Here is a 13,949-nt window from a genome sequence, read left to right on the forward strand (position 1 = left end):
GTTCATTGCAGCACTACTGACAATAGCCAGGACATGGAAGCAACCTAAATGTCCATTGACAGAGGAATGGATAAAGAAGATGTGGGGGGTGTGTGTGTGTGTATGCACATATATATATGCAATGGAATACTACTCAGCCACAAAAAAGAATGAAATAATGCCATTTGCAGCAATATGGATGGACATAGAGATTGTCATATAGAGTGAAGTAAGTCAGACAGAGAAAGACAAATATATGATATCACTTATATGTGGAATCTAAAAAATGTTATAAATGAACCTATTTACAAAACAGAAACAGACTTACAGACCTAGAAAACAAACTTATGGTTAACAGGGGTAAGTGGGGGTGATAAATTGGGAGACTGGGATTGACATATACACACTACTATATATAAAATAGATAAATAATAAGGACCTACGGTACAGCACAGGGAACTCTACTCAATACTCTGTAATGGCCTTTGTAGGAAAAGAATCTAAAACAGAGTGGATATATGTATATGTATAACTAAATCACTTTGCTGTACACCTGAAATTAATACAACATTGTAACAACTATACTCCAATACAAATTTTTAAAAATTGCTCTAAAGGACATTATTGAAACAATCAGCAAAATTTTAATATGGACTCTATACCAGCTAATGGTGGAATATCAATGCTCAATTTCCTGAATTGGATAATTGCACTGTGGTTTTGTAAGACAATGCCATTACATACTGAAATATTTAGAGGAAAAGGGTCACGATGTCTGCATGCTAGTCTCAAATGGTTCGGTAAATAATGATAACTATACCTACATATAGAGAGAGATTTGAAGGTCTGTTAGAGTAGCTAGAGTTACCTTAACTAATATTCTGTCTCACCAATTACTTGGCCTTATTGTCCTACCATCTGAAAAATGTTAATAAGTAAATTTAAGTGAAAGTTTGTGGAAGTTCATTATTCTATTTCCATCATTTTTCTGTAGGTTTAATTTTTTTCATAAATAAGGTTAAAAAAGACACACACACACACACACACACACACACACACACACACACACACACACAAGGACCATATCCCCGTTCAGTATCAGCAAGTGTTAGAAGCAGAATAGGTCTTTAACATTCCTAAGGTATTAACCTTAAGACCTTCCATGAATTCTTGACTTGGTTAATATCCATAGAACATAGCATCCCTCATCAAATGCAGTGAAACAAAACTTCCTGAGCAAAAATGTGTATGTGACAAGAAGAGAAACAAAACCACCTTGAGATGTGGAGGCTAGCAATTGCCTGGACTTCCCTTAGAAAGAGGCTTGTTGCAGTGCTCGAAATCCATGCCCCACCAAAAATAGAAATGACTGTCAGGGTCACTCACGAAGAGTTGGAATGGCAGTTGTTGAATCTTCAGATGCCAAGAATCCACCATATTTGGAAATCAGCAGGGGCTCCTTTTTGAGCTCCAGATATTTGGGGTTAGAGTGTTTTGTTTGGGAAGTTGGGTGGGTGGTTTGGGAGTCCCATTGAGCTTTCCTGGATGAAGGGATTGAAATGTTTGTGGGGAAGTGGTAAAGGGAGGTCAAAGAATAGTTGGGGATTGATAGTTGAAGAGAAAAACTAAACGGAGTTCAGCTACAGTTCAACTCAGCCTCCTCTTCCCGCCTGCAGTCCAGGAGCAGTTGCTTTCCCTGCAGAAAAGGGACTGTTACGTGTGTAGGGAACAAAGATGGAATTTATTGCACTGGGTTATCCATTCTATATAAGTTATTGTGACTAGATGAAAAGAAAATGGTCTTTCTAAGCCATCTGCCTAGAGAGAGAAATAGCAGCGCAGTAGGCAGTCTTTATAATGGTTTTTATTGTAATGGGATTTTTTAAAATCGATGGTCAGAGGTCAGGTGATCTATCAGGTTTCCGATTAAATTTTGGATTTCCCCTTCCATAAGTTATTTTTCTAAAGAGACTGGACAACTGGGTTATGTTTACTAGTTGACATGTGCCCAGCAAGTTGAAAAACATTTTTAATTTGGGAAAATAGTCATGCCACTCCTGCCAGAACCCATTCTGTTTTCTTTTTGCCTTCAGTGTTTATCTTAAAGTCCTTTAAATCCCAATTAGGGCCTTTTGAAATCTCACTCTGAAGTATATTTTCAGTCCATACCCTCCCAACCCTGCCACCACCCAATCCTGCACCCACAATGTAGTCACTAGGATACTTAAAGTTCTCCAAACACATCATACCCTTATGACTAGTTCCATGCTGTTTCCTATTTTGTCTTCTGGAAACACTCTGCCTGCCATCTCTACCTAGTGAACTCTTATCCATCCTTCAAAGCTCAGCTCAAATATCACCTCTTCTAGAATACCTTCCATGATTCTTGCTCCCTCCTTAATCCCAGGCACAGTGAATCACTTCCTTTTCTGTCCTCCAATGGTACCTTTTCAACCCTCTGTCATAGTCATTCACACAGTCTTCTAGAATTAATTTCCTGACTAGATTTTTAACAACTTGGGTATAGAGACCCTGTTTTGTACCTCTGCATGCTCTGTATCCAGAACAATCGATGCTACATAGTAGGTATTCAAAAATGTGTGTTGAGGAATGACTCAATCAATGACATGATCAATGGCTGGGAAAACTGCGACTATGTGCACTGTCTTGCCTACAAGCTAAACACTCAAAATGTATGAACACAGCATAACAACAGCCTCTGTTCACTGAGTGCCTACTTTCTGCTGGCACAATGCATACATTTTATCTCACATCAACTCTACTGCATGATTACTGTTATGTTCATTTTACAAATGAATAAAAACCAAGTTATGTAGGAATCTTTTGTGACTGGGGCCCTCCTCTTTGTGTCCCTTTGGAGAAAGGATATCCCTCAATATCTTTGGGACAAGATGGATGGAATAAGGAGGAAATCTGGAATCCAGACGCTCTCAGCCTATTCCTATAGCTTTCCCTAGCATCCTTCTGTCGACCAGTGGCCACCACTGGCCACTAAAGGTAGTTTTGACACAAGTAATAACGGTACTCTGCATTCTCCTGGTATTGATAGTTATTGAAATCACAGGGGTTTTTTTCCCACATTCTGAGCCCCTGAGTTGTCCAGGTTTGGCAGCAACATATCTAGAACATGCTACAGGCCATTCTGAAAAATCAGGTGTAAACTCTGTGGTGATTCTCTACAAGGGCCGGGGAATGGTTTGGGCTTTCCAGTAATACAGCCTTTCCTGCTGAGCCTATCAGGACCATACTGCAAATCTCTAGGAAACATATTGGCTCCCATTCATCACCCCTTCTCCATTATCCCTAATGCCATTAGCTCTACGTGCCATCCCACTAATGACGCACTGCTATTTGGTAGTCAGAAATTTATTCTTACTCACTATGTGCCATCTATATTCCTCATCCAAGAAAGTGGCAGGGCCCTTTTTAGTGGCATCATTTGTTAATCAGATTCACACAAATGAAAATCACTTGGAATCTTCCAATTCACTTGGCAATGTGGTTATTCAGAATGAAAAAGAAAAGGCATAAACAGAAAACAATTGAAATCCCCATCTTTTAAAATATGTACATATCTGAATAACAGCTAAATAAATCTAACCTTAGCTTGGTGATTTTTTTTTTCCACACAAGGTTAACTGGCTTTAAAAAAATAAGGAAAAATGTAATTCACAGAAAACGAACCAAGCATTTACTTTAACCAACTCACTTTTCTTCTAGTTCAGCAGTTTACAGAATTGCTCCCTAATCCTCCAGTGAAAAGGTTTTAAGTGACAGATACAAGAGCTTGTCTCCTGGAAACCCCAGCCTACCACCAGCCTGAGGGACTTGGACTCATCTTGGAAAGAGTCCTCCTGTCTGGGTGCCCAGAGGCAGGATGAGATGGTAGCCATCTCATGTCTACTTTTAAACACAAAAATTCTACAGATTTGAATAGACATTTTGGCAAAGAAGATATATGAATGGCCAATAAGCACATGAAAAGATGCTCAACATCATTAGTCATCAGAGAAATACAAATCATCACCATAATGAGACACCATTTCACACCCACTGAAATGGTGATAATAATTTTTAAAAGACAATAACAAGCATTGGTAAGGATGTGGAGAAACTGGAACCCTCATTACACTGCTGATGAGAATGTAAAATGGTACAGCCAATTTGGAAAACCGTTCAGCAACTTCTTTAAAGCTGAAACCTAAATTTACCCTATGACCCAGCAATTCTACTCCTAGGTATCTCTCTACTCAAGAGAACTAAAAACATACATCCACACAAAGATTCGCATGTAAATGTTCAGAGTAGCATTATTCACAATAGGCAAAAGGTGGAAACACCTCAAATGTCTACCAACTAGTGAATGGCTAGATAAAATGTGGCACAACCATAACAAGAGAATACTATTCAGCAATAAAAAGGAATGAAATAATGATACATGCTAGAACATGAGTGAAACTCAAAAGCGTGATGCTAAATGAAAGACGTCAGATGCAAAAAGCCACTCCATTTATAGGAAATGTCCAGAAAAGGCAACTCCATAGGGACAGAAAGTAGACTAGTGGTTGCCTGGGCTGGAAGTGGGAAGATAGATCAACTATAAATGAGTATGAAGGATCTTACAGGGATGATAAGAATGTTTAAAACTGGACTATGGTTGTCAATCAACAATACTTCAATAAAAATAAAATAAAATTTAAAAAAAAGAAAAAAACTCGACTATGGTGACAGTTGCACAACTTGGTAAATTTACTAAAAAGTCATTAAATTGTACACTTAAAATGGGTGGGCAGTGTGGGGAATATAGTTGATAATTATGTAGTATCTTTGTATGGTGACATATCATAACTAGATTTATTGTGATAAGTTTGAAATGTATAGAAATATTGAATCACTATGTTGTGTAAAAGGAATTAACAAGTGTTGCAGGTCAAACTTCAAAAACAAACAAAACAAACTCATAGAAAAAGAGATCAGATTTGTGGTTACCAGAGGAGAGGGGTGGGGTGAGGGGAATTGGATGAAGGTGGTCAAAAGGTACAAACTTCCAGTTATAAGATAAGTAAGTACCAGGGATGTAATGTACAGCATGATAAATATAATTAACACTGCTGCATGTTATATATGAAATTTAAGGGAGTAAATCCTGAGTTCTCAACACGAGGAAAAAATTTTTTTCTATTTCATTAATGCTGCATCTATATGAGATGATGGATGTCCACTGAACTTATTGCGGTCATCATTCCATGATGTATGTAAGTCAAATCATTATGCTGTACACCCTAAACTTATACAGTGCTGTATGTCAATTATATCTCAGTAAAACTGGAAGGACAAATATTTTAAGGTTAAAAAAATGGGTGAATTTTATGGTATGTAAAGTATACCTCAATACCACTGTTTAAAAAATTAATAAAAATTGCTAAAGAGTTACATTTTACATAGCACCAGCCACTCCTTTCTCCAGCTCAGCTGATTGGGGTCCCTTTGTGGTCTTCAGCCCCGTGAGGCCCCTACAGTCCACTCAGTTCCCTGGAGGGCTGGTAGGGGTACCTTCAACTGCACTGGCCAGGTTTCCACCACTCTTAAACTTGAATGGACATTGTGCAGAGATGCCGGGCCATCCGGGGGACAATTCCCACCAAAAGCCTGCTGAATCCCGCCACAGCAGACAGATAGTTCTTACACATCTCTGGGTTGTGCCGGGACAGTCACCCTGGGGATGGGGATTCAAGTGGGAAGGGGGGTTCTCTTGTTCTCACGCAGTTGGCATTCTGTTCTGGTTTCAGGAATACTGATTCCCTGGGAGTCCTTCTAATCTCCTTTCCCCATAATCCCAGTTTGCTCCATTTTCTTTCTTAAACCAAAAATACTTTCAGAGCAGTCACTGTGTACAACAAGCACTGCATTTATTATTATTATGACTATTATTATCATTATTTAACAAACATATGGCACTTACTCAATGCCAGATACTCTTATTTATTTATTTATTTACTTATTTATTTATTTAGGCTGTGCCGGGTCTTCGTCGCGTCATGTGGGCTTCTTAGCTGCGGCATGCGGGCTTCTTAGCTGCGGCATGCGAACTCTTAGTTGCTGCACGCATGCGGGATCTAGTTCCCCAACCAGGGATCGAACTTGGGCCCCCTGCATTAGGAGCGCAGAGTCTTACCCACTGGACCACCAGGGAAGTCCCAGATACTCTTCTAAGGGCTTTACAAATGCTAACTCATTTAATCCTTGTAAAAATATGAGAGCGGTACACTATTACTATCCCCATTTTAACAGATGAGGAAGGAGTGACTTGTCCAAGGTAAAAATTGCAGAGCTGGGATTTGAAGCCAGGCTGTGCTCTAGAGTCTGTGCTCTTAACTGGTATATAGCAAAAATATCATTATGTTTAATTCTGCAAATTATTTAGTGAAGTTAGTGCTTCCACCTCCATTTAAGAACAATGAGACAGCTAGGATTGAAAGATTTTTCAATTTCCAGCTGAAGGCTTTTATTCCATTATACCATAACTGCCTCTTCCCAGGTTTTTCTTCTACAGCAGTGTTTCTCAAACTTAAGTGTGCATCAGAATCCCCTGGAGAAATCCCCAGAGTTCTGGGCCCTATCCTTAGAGTCTCTGATTCAGCAGCTCTGGATCAGAGCCTGAGAATCCACAGTTCTAACAATTTCCCAGGTGACACTGAAGCTTCTGGTCCAGGGACCATACTTTGAGAGCCTCTGCTCTACATCAATCCACTCAACCTAACCCCATCCCAGGAGTATCACTGTAAAGTGATACTAAAATCAGAAAACAAGGCTTTGTTATTAAATTAGGCATGGGCTGTTCAGGCCAACACCAGAGGCAGAAAAGATTGGGCCCACACATTTTTTGTTCTGCCTCTTTCAATTCTAGGTAGGGATGGATCATCCCCAAAAGACGCCTATGCACATTCAAGCTTGAGATGCCTTGCTCTAGTTCACCTCTGAGAGCCTAGATTTCCTTTTGGAAATCTAAATTTCCATTTGGCTTCCACCCACTATTATATACTTAATAAAACTCAAAATGCCTGAATTTGTATCAACTCCTATGAGGCTTAATGCACAAAGGCCAGAGATCTGGGATCACACAGACCTAGGTGAAATCTCAGATCTTTTCATTGACACTTGAGACTGAATCGTCATGTGTAAATATGGTGGTGATATATGTCTACCTCAAAGCTTTAGCGTGTTGTGATCTCAAGCTTGTAGAAGTGTCCAGCACATATAGGCACTCAGAAAGGGTTATGACATTAAACTCTATGAGGTAAGAAATGAGTTCAACAGCATGTGAAAGAGACCCCAAATGACAGTGGCCTAAACACAACAGTTTACTTCTGACTCACAAAGAAGTGCAAACTGGTGTGGTGGCTCCACCTAATGAACTCATCAAGGACCCAGGCTTCATCCCTCTTTTTGATCCATCGCCAAGATGGCTTCTCACAAGACCCACTTTCCAGCAAGTGGGAAGAGGGACATGTCACTTCTGCTCATATCCTACTGGCCAGAATTTAGTCATATGGCCACATCTAGATTTATGGAAGCCTGGGAAAGGAACCTTACTAAAAATCAAGAGTTTTCTTATTATTAAAGAAAGGGAGAGTGAATTCTGGGGGACAATTTGCAGTTTCTGTACATATATTTCTCTATTTGATCTAGACAGGCTGGATGCTGGGTAAGGAGGTGAAGAGACTGGGAGAAGGACAAGTACAAGCAAGCAGAGTTCTAGTTCTAGGAGGCAATGAGTCCTGAGCAGGGTTCAGCATGCTGAGAGCAGAAATCAAGGCAGAAAGCCAGATGAAGGATGCAGATCAAGGCTGGATGTCACTCAGCCACAGAACACTGACGGACAAGCACTCAAGTGTCTTCTGACCTTGACAGGCTGAGCCAGCCAGTGGGGTCCAGGCAAACTATAGGGAGGAGGGAGTCAGGGCAGGGCTTGGATTTAGACAAGGTCCTGACCTTCTCATGATCCAAATCTCCTCGGCCACCACCCTATCCTAGTCACCATCTCTGGCCTGAGCCTCAGCAATGAGTCTCCCAACTTGTCTCCCTGGCCCCTGCTCTGGGTTTCCAAATGGTTCTGATCAGGCCCCTCTTGCTTCAGAGAAAAGGCTCTCCCTTCACACCCCATTCCCACCCAAAGTGGCCAAAATCCACAACCTGCCATTTTGGGAATAACAAGGATCCGGTACCCTTGGTCAGTGGGTTGGTGAGGGGCATTCCTGCTGGAAGACTGCTCTGCAATGAGCCCTATCCACAGAACTCCTGACTCTCAAGATGCAGGATCCTTTTTTTTGTTTTTTAGTTTATATTTTTAATAGCTTTATTATTTTGCAAGGACTCATACATGCTTGTTGCAAATAAAATTAAGCAATATAGAAAATTATAAAGTAAAAAAACACCCTAAGTCCCACTACCCATAGATAACCACTATTAATATTTTAGTAAATATGCTTTTCATATATCTCTCCATTTGCATAATTCACCTAAATGGTATCATACTATACCTGCTTCTCTAACCTGCTTTTTTCATTCAGAGTATGTTGAAAAGAGCTTTCCACATCAATTAATATAATTTTACATCATCATTTTTAATGGCTACATAGTATTCTTTTTTAAATTTATTTTTTATTGAAGTATAGTTGAATTACAATGTTGTGTTAATTACTGCTGTACAGCAAAGTGACTCAGTTATACATATATACATTCTTTTTTTAATATTCTTTTCCATTGTGGTTTATCACAGGATATTGAATATAGTTCCCTGTGCTATACAGTAGGACTTTGTTGTTTATCCATTCTATATAGACCAGTTTGCATCTGCTAACCCCAAACTCCCAATCCGTCCCTCCCCCACCCCCCTGGCTACATAGTATTCAAATTTAGGAATGTATTTTACTTGACCAGTCTCCTGTTAATGAATTCTGAGACTACTTCCAATTTTTTATTGTTATAGAAATTATTGGGAATTCCCTGCCAGTCCAGTGGTTAGGACTCTGTGCTCTCATTGCCGAGGGCCCGGGTTTGATCCCTCATTGGGGAACCAAAATCCCATGAGCTGCATGGTGAGGCCAAAAAAAAAAAAGAAAAGAAAAAAGAAATTATTAACCCCAACTTAAAGATTAGGGAACTGAAGCTCTGAGAAGCTAAATGACCCCTTTTTCAAAATCCAAGTCTAGAACTAAGCTGCTCAGGCCAATCCCCGGACTTCTGACTCTTAAAACGATATTCTTTCCAACTAGACCACAGGAACAGGAAGCTGGAATTACTGACATAAGATATGGACTTGACAACTAAAAATGAGGTGTTTTTTTTTTTTAACTGCCCCATTTCTTAAAAAGTTAAGCATATACTTGCCATAAAACCAGGCATTCCACTCCTGTGTATTTATCCAAAAGAAATGAACGCATACATCCATACAGATACTTGTACGTGAATGTCCACAGCAGCTTTATTTGTAGTATTCAAATAATGAAAACAACCTAGATGTTCATGAACAGGAAAATGGGTAAACAAATTGTGATGTAGGCGTTCAATGGACTACTACTCAGCAACCAAAAGGAAGGAAGTAATGATACATGAGATGCAGGATCCTTTTACTGTGGCCACTTCGAGGTCTTGGTCCCTTTCTCACAGAGATAGCCCTGTGCTGCCTCCTCTTTCCTCTCACCCCAGTTCCCAGGTTTCCAACGGGCTGCACATTAGAATCACCCGAGGAGCCCCACCCAGACCACCTGAATCAGCATTTCATCCCAGTTGACCCTAGGTGGGGCCTGGGCATCAGTATTTTAAGAAGCTCCTCAACTTACTCTAACGGTCAGCCAGGGTCAAGAACCACTGCCTTATAAGAAAATAAGTCACTCTCGAGAGCCAGGAAACACACTTAGAGTTCCACAAATAGGCGACTGTTGGCAGAGGATTTAGAATTCAGATCTCCAGGATGTGTGCTAAAGCAATAAGCTAGCATTTCTCTAACTTTAAAATGCAAAGAAGTAACCACAACGGTGGGGTTGTGTTAAAATGCAGATTCTACTGCATGAGGTCTGAGGCGGAGCCAGAGATGCTGCATTTCCAACAAGCTCCCAGCTGCTGCTGCTGGTTCCCCACCATACTTAAGCAGCAAGGCAATAAGCTGTGTGGCTTTCAAAATCAGAGGAGAGACAGAGAGTGGCTGTAAGTGACACTGCTGCCATCCCCAGTGCACATTAGCTTTCTAAGTTCAGCACCCACAGGCTCTTTATTCCCTCCCAGGAAATGGGCAACCCCTAGCACTTTGAGGGTGCAGGCCCTCTGATGCAAGGTGAGGCAGGAAGTCTGGCCTGGGCCCATTTGCTTCTGGGTTCCCCTATAACTTAGCTTCTTCCAGTCGCCTCTGCCTCTGGGTTTCCTGGAACCAGACGCAGGCAGCGTTTCCTCCTGCCTTTGGCCCCGCTCCTGCTAAACTGGGGCTCAGGTTTTCAGCCCAGCCTCCCTTGCCTTGTCCTCAGTGTTGTGTGGCCTCCTGTTTTCATGCCTCTGTTTCTACCTGACTCTGTCAAGCTCAGTCCTCTCCTGATTATTCAACCTGCCGTCAACCTTGGCCCATTAAACACAGATTCTCTGGTCCCAAATTCACCTTGCTTTAATAAAATGACTCAGTCAGGTTCAGAGTTCTGTGCCTTTAAGGCCAACGGAGATCTTTCCGAGCTTTCAAAGGAGAGTCCTTGTAAAACCAAAAACTGTGCACCCAAATTCACTGGGATGACCTTGTCAATTCCTTCTCTCCCATCTCCATCCATATCAACACTGATTCCAGGTTTGTCCCAAAGACCTTGGCTCTCACATTCAAACTTACCTCTCCTCATTTGTGCTTACCTAGGGTCTGATGACTTGGCTTGACTTTCCCATCTCTCCAGCTCTCGTGTCTGGCCTCAGCCCGGTCCCTATGTCCGGTCCCATAGCTCCCCTCTTGGCATTGACCATTTGAAGCCGCACTATAGAACCCACAATGGGACAACTGCACAGCACCAGCACACATCACCCTGTGAGCCATGCTGCCCCACCTTGCACCTGGCAGCACCATCTCCTTTACTTACAGAATCCTGCCAAATAGAACAAGGCACTACGGTGGCCTGAAACCCAGATGAGTGCCACCAGGTGCAGTAGCTTTCAGTGAGGAAGCATAATGATCTTGCAGTCTTGTGGAGAAGTGATAATATTATAATTATGTAAGATGTAACCACTGGGAGAAACTGAGTGAACAGTCTAATCAGACCTTTCTATGCTATCTTTGCAACTTCCTATAAATCTATAATTATTTTCAAATAAAAAGTTTTTGAAAAAGCAAAAGAGAGAGGGGGTAGAGAGAGGAAACATGCAAACTTTAGTGTGCATATAAATTGCCTGGGGGATTTATTAAGCTGCAGATTCAGATTCAGTAGGGCTAGGGCAGGGCCTGAGACTCTATGTTTTCTAACCAGCTCCCAAGGGATGCCAAAGCTGTTCACAGACCTTCCTTTGAGTATCAAGGTCATAGAACATGCTTTTTTAATGAAATGTTTCAGTCAGCCAAAAATTAACATGCTTTTAAAATATATATATATCTTGGTCAATTTGATACCATTTTCAAAATTCCTAACTGGGCACAGTTACTGTATAAAATACATTCTATCACCTCCAGTTTATCTCCATCATCAAGTATAATAGTTCTTTCACACTTGCGCTGAAGTCTTACAATGGAGTTAGATACCTCCCAGCTCTGAGTCTCTCTCCCTCAGCCAGAAGCGGCCCAGGCCCCCTTCATGACTGTTGGGGCCCAATAGATAGGTTATCTTGACAGTTCCTTGGGGCTTGGCCATAAGAATAAGGGTCTGCCTTCCAGTAGCCTAGGCCCTTGTGAACTAAAATTTTCCTGGTAGCATATTCCTTTGGGGAAAGGGCTGTGCCCTTCTGTCTTGCATTAACTGAGGCACTAGCCAAGTGACTGGCGCAGGCCAGACTCCTACCATCATAGACGACATGGGGAGGGGGGCAGAACCTGGGAGGAAGCTCCAGGAAGGATCAGGACTGGCTTCAAGCTTCAGGTGTAGAAAACTCAGAAACAGGTGAAAAGGACCCAGAAAAAGCATTGCAAACAGACTTTGACTGGTCTTTATCTGCAAGTGGGAGATGGGTGTGTTGGGTGGGAGTAACGAGCCAGAGAGACGACAGACACTCACTGCCCCTCAAATGTTGTGTCTTCTTCCTAGATTTTATATGAACTCAAACCTGCATTCACTGCCCCTAGAGGAAACTATTCCTGTGACAATTTGTTACTGACATAAAGTTTAGAATTAAAAATATTCTCAGCCCCCAATGTGTCCATCAATGGATGAATGAATAAAGAAGATGTGGTATCCCAGCTATAAAATTAATAAGTCCTGAAGATGTCATGTACAACATGGGGACTATAATTAATAATATTGTATTGTATATTTGAAAGTGGCTAAGACAGTAGACCTTAAACATTCATTACACGGAAAAAAAATCTATAACTGTGTGGTGATGGATGTTAACTAGACATTATGGTGATCATTTCGAAAAATACACAAATATCAAATCATTATATTGTACAACTGAAACTAATATAATGTTATATGTCAACTATATCTACTTTTTTTTTAAAGATATAAAGAAATAAATGAGAAATGTATGTGGAATGCCTGGCACATATTTTTTTTAATTGAAGTATGGTTGATTTACAATGTTGTGTTAGTTTCAGGTGCAGCAAAGTGATTCAGTTATATAGATATACAGATATAGATATATTCTTTTTCAGATTCTTTTCCATTACAGGTTATTACAAGACTTGGCACATATTTTTAAGTGTACAACTCAATGGTTTTTAGTACACTGGCACATTTTTAATGCTCAGAAATATTAGATATTGTTGGTGTTATTATGATTGGTGTCACATAATCACTAGATTGTCAGCTCCCTAAGCTTGTCTTTATTAAGCTCCAAATCCTCGTAACACCTAGTACTGTCCTTCCACATCAGAGGTGCTAAATAAAGTGATCTGCATAATCAAACAAAAGATGCGCTACACACACACACACACACACACAGAAGAATACTATTCAGCCATGAGAAAGAAGGAAATCCTGCCATCTGTGACAACATGGATGGACCCTGAAGGCATTATGCTAAGTGAAATAAGCCAGACAGAGAAAGACAAATATTGCATGCTATCACTTGTAAGTGGAATCTAGAAAAAGTCAAACTCATAGGAACAGAGAGCAGAAAAGTGGTTTCCAGGGGCTGGGGGGAGTGGCGTGGGGGAAATAGGGAGAGGCTAGTAAAGGAGTACAAACTTTCAGCTCTAAGATGAATAAGGTCTGAGAATCTAATGTAAAGGATGGTGATTATAGTTGATAACACTTTATTGTATAATTGAAATTTGCTAAGAGAATAGAACTTAAATGTTCTCACAGAAAAAAAAGATAAATATGTGAGGTGATGGATGTGTTAATTAACTAGATGGGGAAAACCTTCCACAACATATACACATATCAAATCATCACAATGTACACTTTAAATATCTTACCATTTTACTTGTCAATTATATCTCAGTAAAGCTGAAAAATATCTCAGCTCATACTTGAATATTCTAAAGGTGCAAACTCCATAGCAACTACTTATAAACTACATTTAACTAGAGACTAAAAGAGAAAGTTGAAAGGTAATCTCTCAGCAATCATAAACCCAAAATTTATTTACATACATAAAAAACCACGCGTGCTTTTTCAGTAACCTCTCTTTTTACTACCACATCTGGAAGAAAGAATCTGAAATTAAAATGCAGTCAAGGGCTTCCCTGGTGGCGCAGTGATTGGGTGTCTGCCTGCCAATGCAGGGGACACGGGTTCGTGCCCTGGTCCGGGAGGATCCCACGTGCC

At 40.6% G+C, this 13,949-nt stretch overlaps 1 protein-coding gene and 1 non-coding gene across 6 annotated transcripts in view; both read right to left on the reverse strand.

Moving 5' to 3' along the window:
• The window catches only part of RAI2 (retinoic acid induced 2), a 402,411-nt gene that overhangs the window by 302,969 nt on the left and 85,493 nt on the right, over nucleotides 1-13,949 (reverse strand). The gene's annotated exons all lie outside the window — the stretch shown is intronic.
• TRNAR-CCU (transfer RNA arginine (anticodon CCU)) lies at nucleotides 6,121-6,193 on the reverse strand. The gene has a single exon. It is a non-coding gene; the product is annotated as a tRNA-Arg (tRNA).

Source organism: Eubalaena glacialis, chromosome X (genome assembly GCF_028564815.1).
Source record: "Eubalaena glacialis isolate mEubGla1 chromosome X, mEubGla1.1.hap2.+ XY, whole genome shotgun sequence".
Taxonomy (NCBI): domain Eukaryota; kingdom Metazoa; phylum Chordata; class Mammalia; order Artiodactyla; family Balaenidae; genus Eubalaena; species Eubalaena glacialis.